We start from the raw sequence: 14,705 nt of genomic DNA on the forward strand, positions 1-14,705 counted from the left end.
TATTGTTAAGTCTTTCTGCTACTAGCTCTTTATGTTATGTAGGTGTAAATTGTTGTTGAATCAGAGTATAAGTATTTATAAGGATAGTGCATTTTGTAATATCATAAACAAAAGAGGAGGAGATTGGAAGAAAAGTATTGTCGGTCCTCTGTTTCTCTTCCAGGATGCCCTCACCCATTTTGGCTTGATGCAATGGTTGCTTGTCTCCCCCCTTTTCTCTTTTTTGGAATAGAAAACTAGTAACTGACTTTGTTAAAAAAAAGTCTATGATTGATTGTAAATTAAATTATTATATATAGTTTAAACTTAATTTAAATTATTATTTAAAATATTATTATCTACTTTTATATATCTACATTATTTTATTTAATAAAAAAAATATTGTTATTTTTGTTGATTCAATAGAAGCTTCTAGCTCTGCCTTCATTTTTTACTTTTATTTCTACCCTTAAAATTAACTGTTTGAAATGAATCACAAATCAAATTCATTACAATTATAAAACTATGCTTTGATAAAAAATACAAATTTATTGAATTTAAATTTAAACCCTCAAATGGTTTTCTGGAAACCAAAAACAACTATGAGAGACCCCAGCCTATAGTGGTTTTGAAAATGATGGGGTACCCCACATTTGATCTAGATCATTAATCGTTTGTTCTGGTTGTTTGGATACACAACTCAACAGGGTTCCCCTCCTTTTAAAACTCTGACAGGGTGAGAACTCCCTCCTGTCATCTGATGGTGGTTCTTGCATACGTGTTGCCAGATCTGAGAGATATGGCTTCAAAATTGTGCACTCTTTTGGCACAATGTACAAGTCATATATGATGTCAAACCTCTATTGGGGTTTCTTTCAACAGCTAAGGGATTTCGTTTCATTTTTTACTCTCCAGTATTGATTCTTCACACAATTTCATACAACAACTTTAGTGGATTATTAATGGTTTTTAAATTGATCATAAGAAAATAAATAGAACTAATTTTGTGTATTGTTGTTGGATCCAAGATAAATCCCAAGTTAGAATTTCTAACTTGGTAAATCTTTATATTCACAGAGAATGAGAACTTTTTTCTTTTTTCAACATAAGTGTGATGAATAAATTCCATTTGATGCAGATCTTAGTGCACAAGACCATGAATATTTCCAGAGTAACGAGAGATCAAACTCTTAATATAGCCATTGGATGAGGAAATTGGTTCCTATGTAGATTTGAGTGTCTGCGATCCCTTAATTTTCCTTGCAGGTCACCCACATAACCAATACTGTTGTCCGGCATTGAATTCTTTTCATAGTCGATATGGGGAATGGTTTTATGTCTCGAGCGGTGGACTATAAATTGCCCAAGAGAGGTAAATAGGGGAGAGAAAATATCTTTTAATCCTGTGTACAAAGCCTGTAACCAAGTCTTGAATAGTGTGACAGAGGATGAGACTTAAGTATTTTTCCTGTGAACGGAACTTATCGCAAATAAAAGAATCTAACATGGTTGAAACACTATGCAAATTTCAGTAGGATTGCTATTAATTTATACCTTGCTTGCCCTTGCATGTCTAGTCTTCTCTTCTGCAACTGTTATCCCATAAATGGGCTTAATAATGCCCAGTCCATCTATTTTTGCAACATTAACATAAAACCAAGATCGTTAAGCATAACATTTAAAACTCATTTTAAGTCTTAGGAGTGTTAGACCAGTAATCACAACTACTCAAATGTGAGATCACTGTTCAGACATCAGCAAGTTTAATGTGTCTGTTGAACATCATTATTACAACGGTTGTCTTGATCCAAAATTCAACAGATATATTAAATAGAGTTTCTAGAAACCATTGACAATGGGGGAAGCTTCATGAAGAAGCCACCGCCCCAATCTCCAAAGCTTTCTCTTGATGTGTATAAATACATGATTAAACAACGAATGAAACCATGTTGTGAAGTTCAAGTTCTGTTCTGTGTTTGTGTGTTTGCATCCCTGCTCTCTCTCTGTCATTTTTTTTTGCGGAGCCAAGGGTGTGAGCCGTGAGCGAGGGCGACTGAGCTGAGTGCTCAAGAGTGTGTTGTTGTTTGAAGGCCGTTTGAGCCATTGAAGTAGAGCAGTCTCTACTCGCTGCCTGTCTAAGTGTTGAAGGTGAGCTGTGAGGTCACAGAGCGGGTCAAGAAATCGAGTTGGGAGCTGTGCGTGTGGTGGAGCTGTATGATCATATAGTTGGGAGCATGTTTTTTTGCAGCGAGTTATCAGTTTATGTGTGAGAGCGTGGGAGCATAAGAGATAATTTTCGTTGAGATTCGCAGTCTTGTTGAGAGAGTGGAAGATTGCAGAGTTGTGGAGTTGCCATTACCTGTGGAGACTGTCGTTGTCTAGAGCGAATCTGAGCAGCCATTAATCTATGTTTAATTGTAGTCTAGTGGATCCATTGGAAGAGGCGTAAAGGAGCAGCCAAAGGAGGATCCAGTTGTGAGGCTGAAAGTAGAGAAAGTTGCTGCTGTGTGAAAATTGAGCTGACAGCCCCTTTGGGCCTTCATGTGGAAGAGGCCCATATTGCTAGTATCCGCGAGTCTGATGCTTGTGTGAAGTTGTGTGGAGTAACAATTAACTGGCGAGAACTCGAATGTGAAGGATATGGCTTTGATGTCTACGTTAAAGCTTGAGTGGTGTGGTGTGAAATCATTCCAGTCGTGATCAGTTAGCAGTCGGTGTCTGTGTCTGGAGTGGCCTGTTGGAGCTGTGGATGTGTGTGGTATTGTCTTAAATGGTTTTGAGGGCTCATAGAAAGTGTGTGTTGACTGTATACTTGGGTTACAGTAAGTGGCTGTCGAGTGCTTGACTAGGAAATCATGTTGGGCTGTGAGGGCTCGATGGCGTGAAGGCCACGCCGAGTTTGGTGTGTTGAGAAGCTAAAATTTGTTTAAATGCGTGTGGATTCGGGGGTCGATGCAGGTGGAGTTAAGAGGTGTTGTGCACGTGTGGAGCTATTGGAAAGCGTTGGCATCTTTCTGATTGAGCGTTGAGCCAAAGTCACGGTCATGACTGTTATAAGAGCCTGCTGAGTTGTTCCTTCAATACTGTCAGAAGATAAGCATTGCATGTGGTCCTTGGAGTGTTGTTGTTGTGGCCTATTGTGTGGACCTAGTTAGTGCTAAATGTGGAGTAAAAGCTTGTGGCTTGGCATAGCGTGGCAGTTGAATTTTCTCAAATGGCAATAGTTGCAGAAGAAGATCTGAATCAGATAGAAGAATTTGAAGACACTGATGCAATACTGAAACGATTAATGCCAGTTCTGCCAATTTTCTCAGGTAAAAATTTTAAGCTTTGGGCAATTAAAATGGAAGGATTGCTTGGTTCAGTAGATTTATGGAAATTTGTCCAAGAAACTTCTATGAATTTGAATGATAAGTGTAGAAATGCAGTAGCATTGTTTCTCATCATATCAGCTTTAGATGAAAATATTTTGTCTAATATTTTGTACGAATTTGGTGAAATGCATAATGCAAAAATATTTTGGAATGTTATTGAAATGAAATACAATATGGAGGGTAGTGAGAAAGCTGAAGTTGATGAAGGTGTTGTTGTTAAAAGTGATTGTGTTGAAAGCATCATAGTTGGGATTAAGGCTGAAAGTATGTCTTTAGCTAACAATAGAGTAGTATGTGATATTAAGGAAACACCTTGTGATGCAGAAATTTATGAAGTCAAATTTGATGACAATTATGTATCCCATGATGAGTGGTTAAATATGATGCATGAAAAGCATATTATTGATGCGTTTTTGTTTGGTGAGAAGATTTGCCTACCTCCATACACAAATCAAATGTAGGATAACATGTTTGCAGCAACAGACTTGACGGAACAGGTTGAAGACATGAATCAACCAAAGCAAAGCTCTTTTCAAAGAGCACAATGGCAAGAATCAGTATGGTTACTTTTATGAATCTAACGTTGTTTTTAAGTGTGCAGATATTGACAGCCAAAAAGAAGCAATAAAAGAAGAAATTGCAAGCATTAAGGACAAGTATAAGTCTCAAGAGCGTGAAGCAATGTTGAATACAAAGAATGTTAACCTGCAATCAAGAAAGGAGAAGCTCAATCACTATCTTATGACAAGAAAGGTGAAAATGAAACAACACCAACAAAGGAAAAGGAACAAGCATGGACCCTTTAATAAGAAGGCAAAAATGAAATGTTTTGTTGTAAGCCTAGCTGAGACTTAGACCAACAGGCAAGTTAAATTTTAGGTAGTTGTGATTAAGGGGAGGTGTTAGACCAGTAATCACAACTACTCAAATGTGAGATCATTGTTCAGACATCAGCAAGTTTAATGTGTCTGTTGAACATCATTATTACAGCGGCCGTCTTGATCCAAAATTCAACGGATATATTAAATGGAGTTTCTAGAAACCATTGACAATGGGTGGAAGCTTCATGAAGAAGCCACCGCCCCAATCTCCAGAGCTTTCTCTTGATGTGTATAAATACATGATTAAACAACGAATGAAACCATGTTGTAAAGTTTCAAGTGTTTTTGTGTTATGTGTTTTATTCTCCGCTATCTCAGTTGGTATCAGAGCAGTCTCTAAGTAGGAGATCAAGTACAATTGGATTAGTAGATTACCCGGTGAATCCACCATCTATTAAAGTCCATTGTTCAAATATATATATATGGATTTTTTTATAGCTAGTTCTGAAGTAGTAGGTTTTTTTGGAATGACATATTAGCAGAAGCAGAATTAAGCAATAAGAAAAAGTAATATAGTGACCAAAATCTGAATGGAAAACTTACCTCAAGAATTCAATTTTGGAAGGATATATGAAAAACTAAACCAATCCGTGCAAGAGAAACACTCTTTAGATACCTCTGCATTAAGCCATTAGAAAATAGTTAAGCAAGAAACAATTTTTTGGTTACTTTTTGAACTTGCCCGTTATTCCCTGACTATTAGTTTTTTTTTTTTTTTAACTATTAACTATTAATCGTCTAACATTCCATCCAATGGTGTATATTGGTACACAATGGCAGTTGGGGGAGTTGTTATCAGATGGAAACACTTTATGGCATAAATATAATAATTTTAAACAAAACAATAATATTATGGATTGGTTCCTATGATTGTTTAGCTATTTAACCTCCAAACAATATTCATAGAATACTCTAATCATAGGATTGTTTATTTTTTAGTTGGGGTTTCACAATTTTAATTTAATTGTCAATAATTAATAGGTGGATGGTAGAGATTTATAAACCATAGTATTGGTCCATGGTTTATAACAAAGCCTAGATCCATATTAACTCCAGATCTACCAAGTGCCGAAAGGGATCAAATCTCTTCTCACCATAAATTGGCTTGAATCTCAAGAGATTTGATCCCTTTTAGTGCTTGGTAAATCCAGAGTTAGGATGGATCTAGTTTGGTTTAATTTTCCTCTTTAAATAGGTTATATTCCACATGAATACCATGGGTCATTTTTATTTTTATAGTGCTATTTTTATTTTGACAGTGTTGAAATGTTTAAATTACATTACATTAATCTTTTTATTTATTTTTATTTTTATTTTAATGTACTTTTACTTAGTAAAAATGTTTAAATTACATTACATTAATCTCTTTATTTATTTTTATTTCTATTTTTATGTAATTTGAGTTAGTCAAAATGTTCAACATTACATTACAACATCTCTACCATACTAGCTCGAGAGCACCTCTCAGCGCAATTATCAATAATTAATAGGTCGATGGTAGAAATTGATAAGTCATGGTATTATAATAAAGTTTATTTATATGTTAAGAATCTCCATGTGGGGATGAATTTCCATGGTTAAGAATATTGTCACATGCTTTTTTAAATGTATATATGTTTAATCTATGTATTAATTCTTTGATAATAAATAATTTAAAGTTATAGTCAAGTTCCACTAGCACAACCGATTGAGGATGGGCCTCGTTAGCAAGGCTACCCATCATCAAACCTCATAGGGGGTGGTTGTGCCTTGTGCTAGGGTAGGAGACATGATAAAAATTCCAGTCAACATAGGGTTGGTGTGGCCCAAGACAGGTGTGATCCCCAGGTGACTTTGACTGATTAGATGCCCCTGGTTCATGGCTCCTCAAGCCACGAGTCAAGTCTGGAGGATCACAGGAAAATTGACAAAACAAAATAAAAAAATTAAAGTTGTAATTTAGCTAATTTTTGTGGTTTTTTTCAAGTACGTATCTCGAGTATGTGACTTGTATAACAGATTGAAGTCTCTCTACATTTAAGGACTATTTAATTTAGGCATTGCCTAACTAATAGATGAAATGGCCTCTTTTAAGGAAATCAGGGAATACAATTTTGAACAAGATGGTGTTTTCGTTGTTGTTTAAAATGCACTTTTGAATCCATAAATGCATTCTTAAACTTATGGTTCTTAAAAATATCTATTGAATTTTGGATAAAATTGACCAAAAAGGTGGTTAGAGAATGTTAGTTCATCTATTAATTAGACTGCACATTAAATTTATATGGTTGCACTAGTGGATATGGCCTCCATAATTTTAATTTAATTATCAGTGATTAATTGTTGGATGGTAAGGATTTAACCTTTATAAAATTTCAACGAAATATTTTTAATAATATTCAAGATAGAGGCTTAAGATTTATCTCAAAGGTAGTTATGTAAACAAAAATGTTATAAAATAAAAATATATATAAATATTTTGCGTCTGAAGTTATTTATGATTTTTTGGGCATGTAGAATTAATAAGCCATTGTATTGTGTCAAGTGAGTGTAGCTTGGGTGGTAAGGAGGAGTCACTATTATCCCCCCAACTTGGGTTCTGGTCCCACTAAGAAGTACATGCTAAAAAGCAAACAAACAAAACACAAACACACACACACACACACACATATAGGCATAGTCTAACTTATAAACGAAATGGCCTTTTCCAGGTTAGTTTTAATCAAAATCCGACAATTTCTTTTAAAAACATGAATTTAAATTGTTTAATATGAATAATTTGAGTGCTCCAGGGGTTTTCAAGGGTGTTGAATCCAGGTTAGTTTTAATCAAATACAACAAAAAAATATAAAAGCTTGGGTTTAAATTGTTTAATCTTAATAATTTAAGTGTTCTAGGGGTTTTCAAGGGTGCTAAATCCATTTGTGCATTCAAAATGTTTTTAAATAACCTTGAAATTGTATTGCCGGATTTTGGTAAATTTCTTTGACAAAGGTAATTACGTTTATATGTTAGACTACGCCTATATATTCAACTTTCTCATAAAGAAAAAAAATACACTCCAAAAGAAAAGAAAAAATATTGCGAAAAAAATCTCCAATGACAGGTTTAAAAATAGAATTCCATTCCATTTATTTCTTGATTGTCCAGAAGCTTGTACTATCCAAAAGAACATGCAGGGAGCTAAAGAACCTCTTTGGATAACTTGTTTTTCTACTCATTGAGTTCCTCAGCCAATCACAAGCTTGAAGTCACCAAAAACATATTTTTTTTAACTCCAAGATGTCTAGTTGTGTATAGAAGAGTCCAGGGGCAGTGAATTCCACCTTTATGATAGCTCCCCTCACAGGAGCATATTGTAGAAGATAATGATGGTTTTGGTTAAGTAATAAAACCAATCATGCTCCACATTTTAGAGGATATCCCTGGCTAGAACCATCGAATAACCACAAAGGAATATGTTTGTCCAAATACAACATGATATAAACATGGGTTTTCTTTCTTTTTGGCTCCAAGCAAAATTCTTTACAATTTTTTTCAACAACCTCGCTAGTAACTTTTGGAGGAATTAGTTTGTGATAAAAAATAACTTCAGTACGAGTCCACCCTATGTTATATATGAAAATAGTTGGAAAATATAGATAGCATTGAACTGATAAATATTATACCCACTCATAAACACATTCTTGTAAATTATGTTTGTCCCAAAAAGTAGTGGAAGGGGAGAAAATAACACAAAGGATGCTCCATTCCTTTTATGCATATGAAAAAAAAAATATGAGAAATGGAACCAAATTCCATGTGGCGTAAGGTACATCAATTCGAACCATTCCACCCTTGTTTGATGAGATTATCCCATGTCAATAGCTTATTTTTTAGATCCAACCACACAGATAATTTTCACTTTAGAGGGATATTATGTTTCCATATGAAACATCACCACCACATATGATCATTCATGGGGATGGAATCAACATATGCCTTATAACCGAGCTTCATAGTGTACTCGCCCATGAAAGAGTTGTTAAACCAAGCAAGATGATCTGGGTGGTCATCAACTAGTCAGATAAGTGAAGATACCAACAACCTTAGGTAAGTTGACCAGTCAGAAGCTTTGATTTTAGGGAGGGAAATATGTAAAACCGACTTCTAGGCTTGACTTCGTAGATCAATATCAAACTATGATTTTGCATAAGCAATAGCATACACCCCAACTTGTCTTAAGAGATGGATATAGTTTTGTGACAATCTAAATTCTATACCTATGATAGACCAAGGGTCTTCCTCGAATTTTATGTTTCTACCATCCCATGTCCTCCATTCAACAAGTTCCCCACAAAGGGAAAATATTTTTCTAAGGCCCTTAAGACGATGGAATCATTGTTACATTTCTTATGAGGATCATTGAACTAATCCAAAATAGATTTTTCTCAAAGATATTTTGATTTTTGAGTACACCTCCATAAAGAAACATAATTGAATAAATGCCAAAAACTACGATCAATGAGGGACTGAATAAAAACATATATATTTAATAGTCCCCAACCACCCAAATAATTTGGCATTGTAAGAGATGACTAAGAAACAAGAGGGGAACTTTTGGATTCTACTTTTCCTGACCAAAGAAATCTAAAACTATTTTTTCAATTTTTTGTTAGAATCCATTTAGGGACCAAAGTAATGGAGTCCCAATAAATTGATATACTCTCAAGAATGGATTTCACCAAGATTAGGAAAACTCCCATGAAAAGAAGTTTGATGGTCTAGAATGAAATACATTTCTCCACCTTCTTAAATAACCAAATCCAATCTTCAAATTTATAGTCATTTTCTTTCATCATAAACACAAGGCACATAAATCCTTCATTTATGGACTTGAACTAGAATTGGAATAAATCATGTATGTATTGGAAGGATTTGTCCGAAAGGTTGTGAAGGATCATGCATGAATTTTGTATATTAATGACCAAACCAGTGACTAAATCAAACCGAGCTAGAATGCGATTTAAAGTATGGAAATATAAATTGTTGCTTGAAATGAACAAAAATACATCATCCATGAACAAAACATGAGAAATGGTTGCAAATAACGTGATGTGTATCCCTCTGATCTCTCCTTTTTTAATTTCATCATATATAAGTTTACTCAATACCTCTGCCACCAACAAAACAAGAGAGGAGAAAGAGGGCATCCTCGATGGACCCACCTAGAAGCACTGATAAAGGAAGAAGGGCATCCATTGATAAGTATTGTGAATCTCTCCTACTAGATACATCCCATTATCCAATTCACAAACCCTAGATTCATTCCTAGTTGAATCAACAACAGTTGCAAAAATGTCAATTTCACCTTGTCATATGCTTTTGAATGGTTGATTTTGATAACATTTGCACTAAGATTCCTAACATTGATAAAGTGAAGAGTCTCCTAGGCCAAAGAGATCACATCATGGATTTGTCTATTATAGAGAAAGTTGAATTGTTCTTCTGAAATGATTTCACGAAGAACGAGGTTCAGTCTAGTGGATAAGATTTTTAAGATCAATTTAAAGATCACATTATCGTAGGAGACAGGCCAAAAATTATCAAATGAAACTACATTTTGACATCTTGGAATTAGTGTTATGAAAGTTGAGTTAAGAGCACCTAAAACATTCCCCGAAGGCTAAGACTCCTGAACTACTTTTAGGAGATCAAATTTGATAAGATCATAAAATCCTGTGAAAAAAATCTACTATCATCCCATTCATATTTGAGCTCTTTCTTTTCTGTGTGGCTAAAAGATCTCCCAAATGTGTGTGTGTGTGTGTGTAACCCCCTGGAAATATGCCTATGTTGGTTCAAACCTAGCTCGACCTAACCAATGTTATGAATAGATATTGAGGATACATATCATCAAAAAGGAATGTGAGGTTACTCAATATGAACTAGCAAATTGTGGCAAATGGAACAATTTGAACTCACATGCACTTGTTGTCTATGTTACATTCAAGATTCTATATATATTGAATGCATTTTTTCGCAAAAGAATGAACTGAGATATCCTACCAAGTTTGTGTGTATGTATGTATGTATGTATGTATGTATGTATGTATGTATCATCAATGCTATGCATATCACATTAAAAAATTAAATTATATAAAATATAAAATATGTTAAATAAAAATGTTGTGTAACTATATGTATTATTAGGTGTGTTTAAGGTGCCAAAATATGTGAGATCTAGAGATGTTGGGAGAAATGGGAGACTAGACTCCACACTTTTGCTACTCCCATACCCAACAAACCAGGTACTATGTGTGGTGGATGTTTACTGGTAGATAAAGACTTCCCTTGGGAATCTCTTGCAAGAAAGAGGGGAAGCTTAGAAAAAGATGCAAGTCCATTTGGGGGAAATCTAGTGACAAATCAAAATATTTGACTAGAATCTCAATATCCTAGTTGAGCATCAAGATAATATCAAGTTTACTAAAGTTAAAGTAGAATCTAGACCTTCAGAAACCATTTAGGTGGATTACCCTACAAATTAACCCTTGCATTACTCACTTGTTTAATTTCCCATTTGTATATATTAGTACTAGTTATGTTTCTTGTTGTCACTTTTATGCTATCAAATGATATGGTAGAGATCAAACTTCATGTAACTCAACCAAATTTTCTATAATAATTATGTTTTGGTCAGACAATACTAGTTTTTGTTGTCAAAACAATTATGGTTGTTCTACTGGTCGATTTTCCAAGTGGAAAGCCAACAATGACAAAATGATAATATGGATGTACTCTGAATTGTTCAAGTAATACAAATAAACCTTACAAACAATACTATGTCTATTATCAGGGTTTTAATAAAATTAAATATAAGAATATTTCTATAGATGTGGAGTTAATATAAATATAAATAATATTATTAAGAACCAACATAGATCCATCTCAACTCTAGATCTATGAAGGTGTAAACCATTCCCTAAGTTTTCCACTCAAATAATTTTTTTCATCTTGAGAGATTTGATTCCTCTCAACATTTTGTAGATCCAGAGTTGAGTTGGATCTATAGTGATATGACTACACTATTTATTATTCCATGTCAAAGGAGGACTATAGAAATTGATTTTCCTTTTAACAATTATTGGTTTAGAATTGACCAATGTAAATTATAATGTTTAACTTTGAAAACGAAATATTGTTTTCAATATTATTTAAAAAATTATATTTCAAACCTCTGATTGGACAATAACTTGAAGGCCTTATTGCGACCTTTTCACAACACAATTCCATGTGGATAATTGCCTCACTAATTTTCTACATTTATTTATGGATGTAGTTGCAATAATCATGCCATGATTCAAGATTATTTTTTCTTGAGGCAAGTGCCCTAAGACCTCTAGTTAAAATTCTTAAGTCCTTGAATCTTTTGTGTGTCGATTATTTCGGATTAAGGGATACAACTAATCATGGATATCTTCTTCTCACCCAACATTTAATATGACCTAAGCCTTGCGTCCATTGTCTCCCACATCTTCCTCGACCTCGTGAAGAGCATGGGTCTCATTTCATTAAGATATGTGGCATTTTCTTATTGAGAACTACCATATTTCACTATGACTCATCAAGGATAGCTAGCACACTATCTTGTTGGGAAAAAAATTATCCACTATGACTCATCAAGGATAGCTACCACACTATATTGTTGGGAAAAAAATTATCCAAAATTGGAGCACCACATGACACACATGATTGGGAGTATATGTCTCACCATCAAGGAATCTAATGCTCAAAACTTTATTGTTCGAATATTCTTGTTCATGTGTCTTCTTCAGTTGATACCTTTGGTTGATGATAAAATTAAGATAATTATAAATAAACAACTTTTAAAAAACCAAAGATAATTCCTAGTTGATATTGAATAATTAAATATTATTCACATTATCTCATTCAACCTCTCCATGGTGGAATTTTCTTCAGCAATTGTTTTTAGGTGAGATTGCTCCCATAAATGGAAGATATTTGAGGAAGCCATATAAATTTGTGCACATGGACCATTGGAAATGTCAAATTCAATACTGCAGCCTGTTGGGAAAAAGAGATTAATGAACGTGGTTGTAGTTCACTTGAAGAAACATGGAATGTGTTTTGAAAATATAGCTTGTTGGTATGTATATTATTTTATGTGTGTGTGTTGTACTCGACATTAAAGATTCATTTACAGCATCATCTTCTTATATTTGAACTATTTGATGTGGTCTCTATAGGTTTCTTGACCATGCATGTCTGATAAATGGTTCCTTAAAAGAATCTTAAGAAAGATACAAGGGGTTTCTATACCTTATCAAGAAAAACAAGTTTAATTCAGTCAATTGATTATGTGTTCTAACCTATGATGTTAATCTAATGTACATTCCCACCAACTACAACCATTTTTTTACAAAGGAGACATGTTAAATTTGTTTGGAAAAGTGTTGGAACATGGTGGCATGGATTTTGACAAGAGCGAGGGTAAGAAACTGGATATTGGATTTATGGAAATGGAAAGACAATGGGAAAAAAATTATGGTAGGAACTACTAGAGAGTGGGGATATGCATCAAGGAGATGCATGTTTTCCTGTGCCAAGGGATCCTCTTTCATCTAAGAATTTTGATTGTGTAGGAGATCCTTTGTTTCAGTCTAATTAAGACAAATATCTAACTCTAGTAAAGATTGTGGAGATAGGTTTTGTAACAAACTAAATATATTCTCCTATGGCATTTCAATATTTCATCCTACGTGTAACTTATGTGAAAATACACATCTTTATAGGAGAAACAAATTTTTGAAACAACATGAAACTCATAAATGTACCTATGGTTGATCATCTTGCATGTACTTTTGGAAGTGTTAGGTATCATAAACATACCTGGAGACCACAAAAGTACTTTATTTGTTAGATATCACAAGGATAATTATCCTAAAATGGAGGAAAAATGCAGTATAAATAACATCTAAATCTCAATACACATAATTCAAATGAATCACTTCCTTCCTATGTGAAGCCACTGGAGATTTTATCTTTGAGCTTAGAACTTGATCTTCTCGCGTTGTAAAAAGGACTAGCAATGGTTTAAGCCAAGTATCAACTCCACTATATATTTTGTTGGATTCAACAACCTTATTAGTATATAACCAACGATCCGGGTGAATATGGGTGACCACCCACATATGCTACTCGCTCAAAGCACATTTCTCCATCTTATTTGTTTTTCTACATTTTTTTGGGTCCTGAACTTCCGAGGCCATTTTGAGGCCCTAAATGACATTTTTTGACGTGGCAGTGGCCCAATCAATAGTTTTAGGCATTTCATAGCCTTGGTCAAAATGTGTACTTATTGGCTAGACCTTTCCAACAGGCTACCAAATACACCAAATGGAGATCGTATGCAAAATTTATGACCCTAGGAATTTTACATACCAACTAGCTCCATCAAGGCCACAAAGGTTTCGGAATTTCATCTCCTAGGGTTAGGTTTTTGGATGTTTATGGTTTCCTCATTGTTACTTTATGGTTAAAAGGGCCTTTTGACCTTATTGTAATGTGCCGTGACAAATTTGTGCAATGACAATCACATCTCTTCTCAAAGATAAGCTAACACTATTCAAGCAAGTTTGTTTTATTCTACATGTTAAGAGGTTCAACACATTTAATTTATTAATAGAAATCAAGTTTTAATTTATCTCGATTTTATTACTATAAATATTTATTTTCATTTTTCTCCCTTCCTAAATCCATATCAATCGATTTCTATTGTTAATAAATGGGTAGTGAGGTGGTTCCAATCTTATCAACTTGCACTTTAAAACTTTTGTAACTCATCCCATAACTACTTCTTATCTACTCTAGTATGTTAGGTCTCACTACTTTGAAAGGAAATTACAATTTCTAGAATGTATCCGAAGAATTAAGTGAGAAAAATGATAATGAGGATTTTGAATCATGATGATAAATATGTATGTATTGTAAAAATAAGGTAAAGCTTCATAACCTAGAATCTTTGCACTTGCCTTCTTCCAAGGTCATAGCTCATGTAGATGAGTTTCTTTTCTTTTCTCTGCCTTGTAGAACAATGTCAAAACCATATACAGGCTCTTTCCTTAAATCTAAGGAAGTAAGTTTGCAAAGCTTACCAGATAAGAGGCGAATCGTCACTATTTATTAAAGAAGTCCAAATTCTAAGAAGTTGATATCTTCTAGTAAGAATTATTTCAGTTAGATAAAAAAAAAATGCTTATGTTAATATGGAAGAAGACAAGTTCAACATAGGGAAAACATAGAATGAGCTAGTAAGCCCAATTCTAGCATTAAAGCATGCAATCTTCAATCCTTTCTTGAACTAAATTGAACACCTACAATACAATATATAGTTATTTACATCCAGGGAGACCCTATAAGATCTATGGTAAGCAACAGAGTGAAAAGTTACAATGAAAATTGTGCCACCATTTTTTGTAGCTTAGCTACC

The 14,705-nt window shown here is 34.0% G+C and overlaps 1 pseudogene; it reads left to right on the plus strand.

The window, feature by feature from the left end:
* Window positions 1–3,193: 3,193 nt before the first annotated feature.
* Window positions 3,194–14,456, plus strand: LOC149143351 (glycine-rich domain-containing protein 1-like; annotated as a pseudogene).
* Window positions 14,457–14,705: the final 249 nt, after the last annotated feature.

This window comes from Pinus tabuliformis, chromosome X, assembly GCF_031772625.1.
Source record: "Pinus tabuliformis cultivar Carrire ecotype Pingquan chromosome X, CPIR1, whole genome shotgun sequence".
Classification (NCBI taxonomy): domain Eukaryota; kingdom Viridiplantae; phylum Streptophyta; class Pinopsida; order Pinales; family Pinaceae; genus Pinus; species Pinus tabuliformis.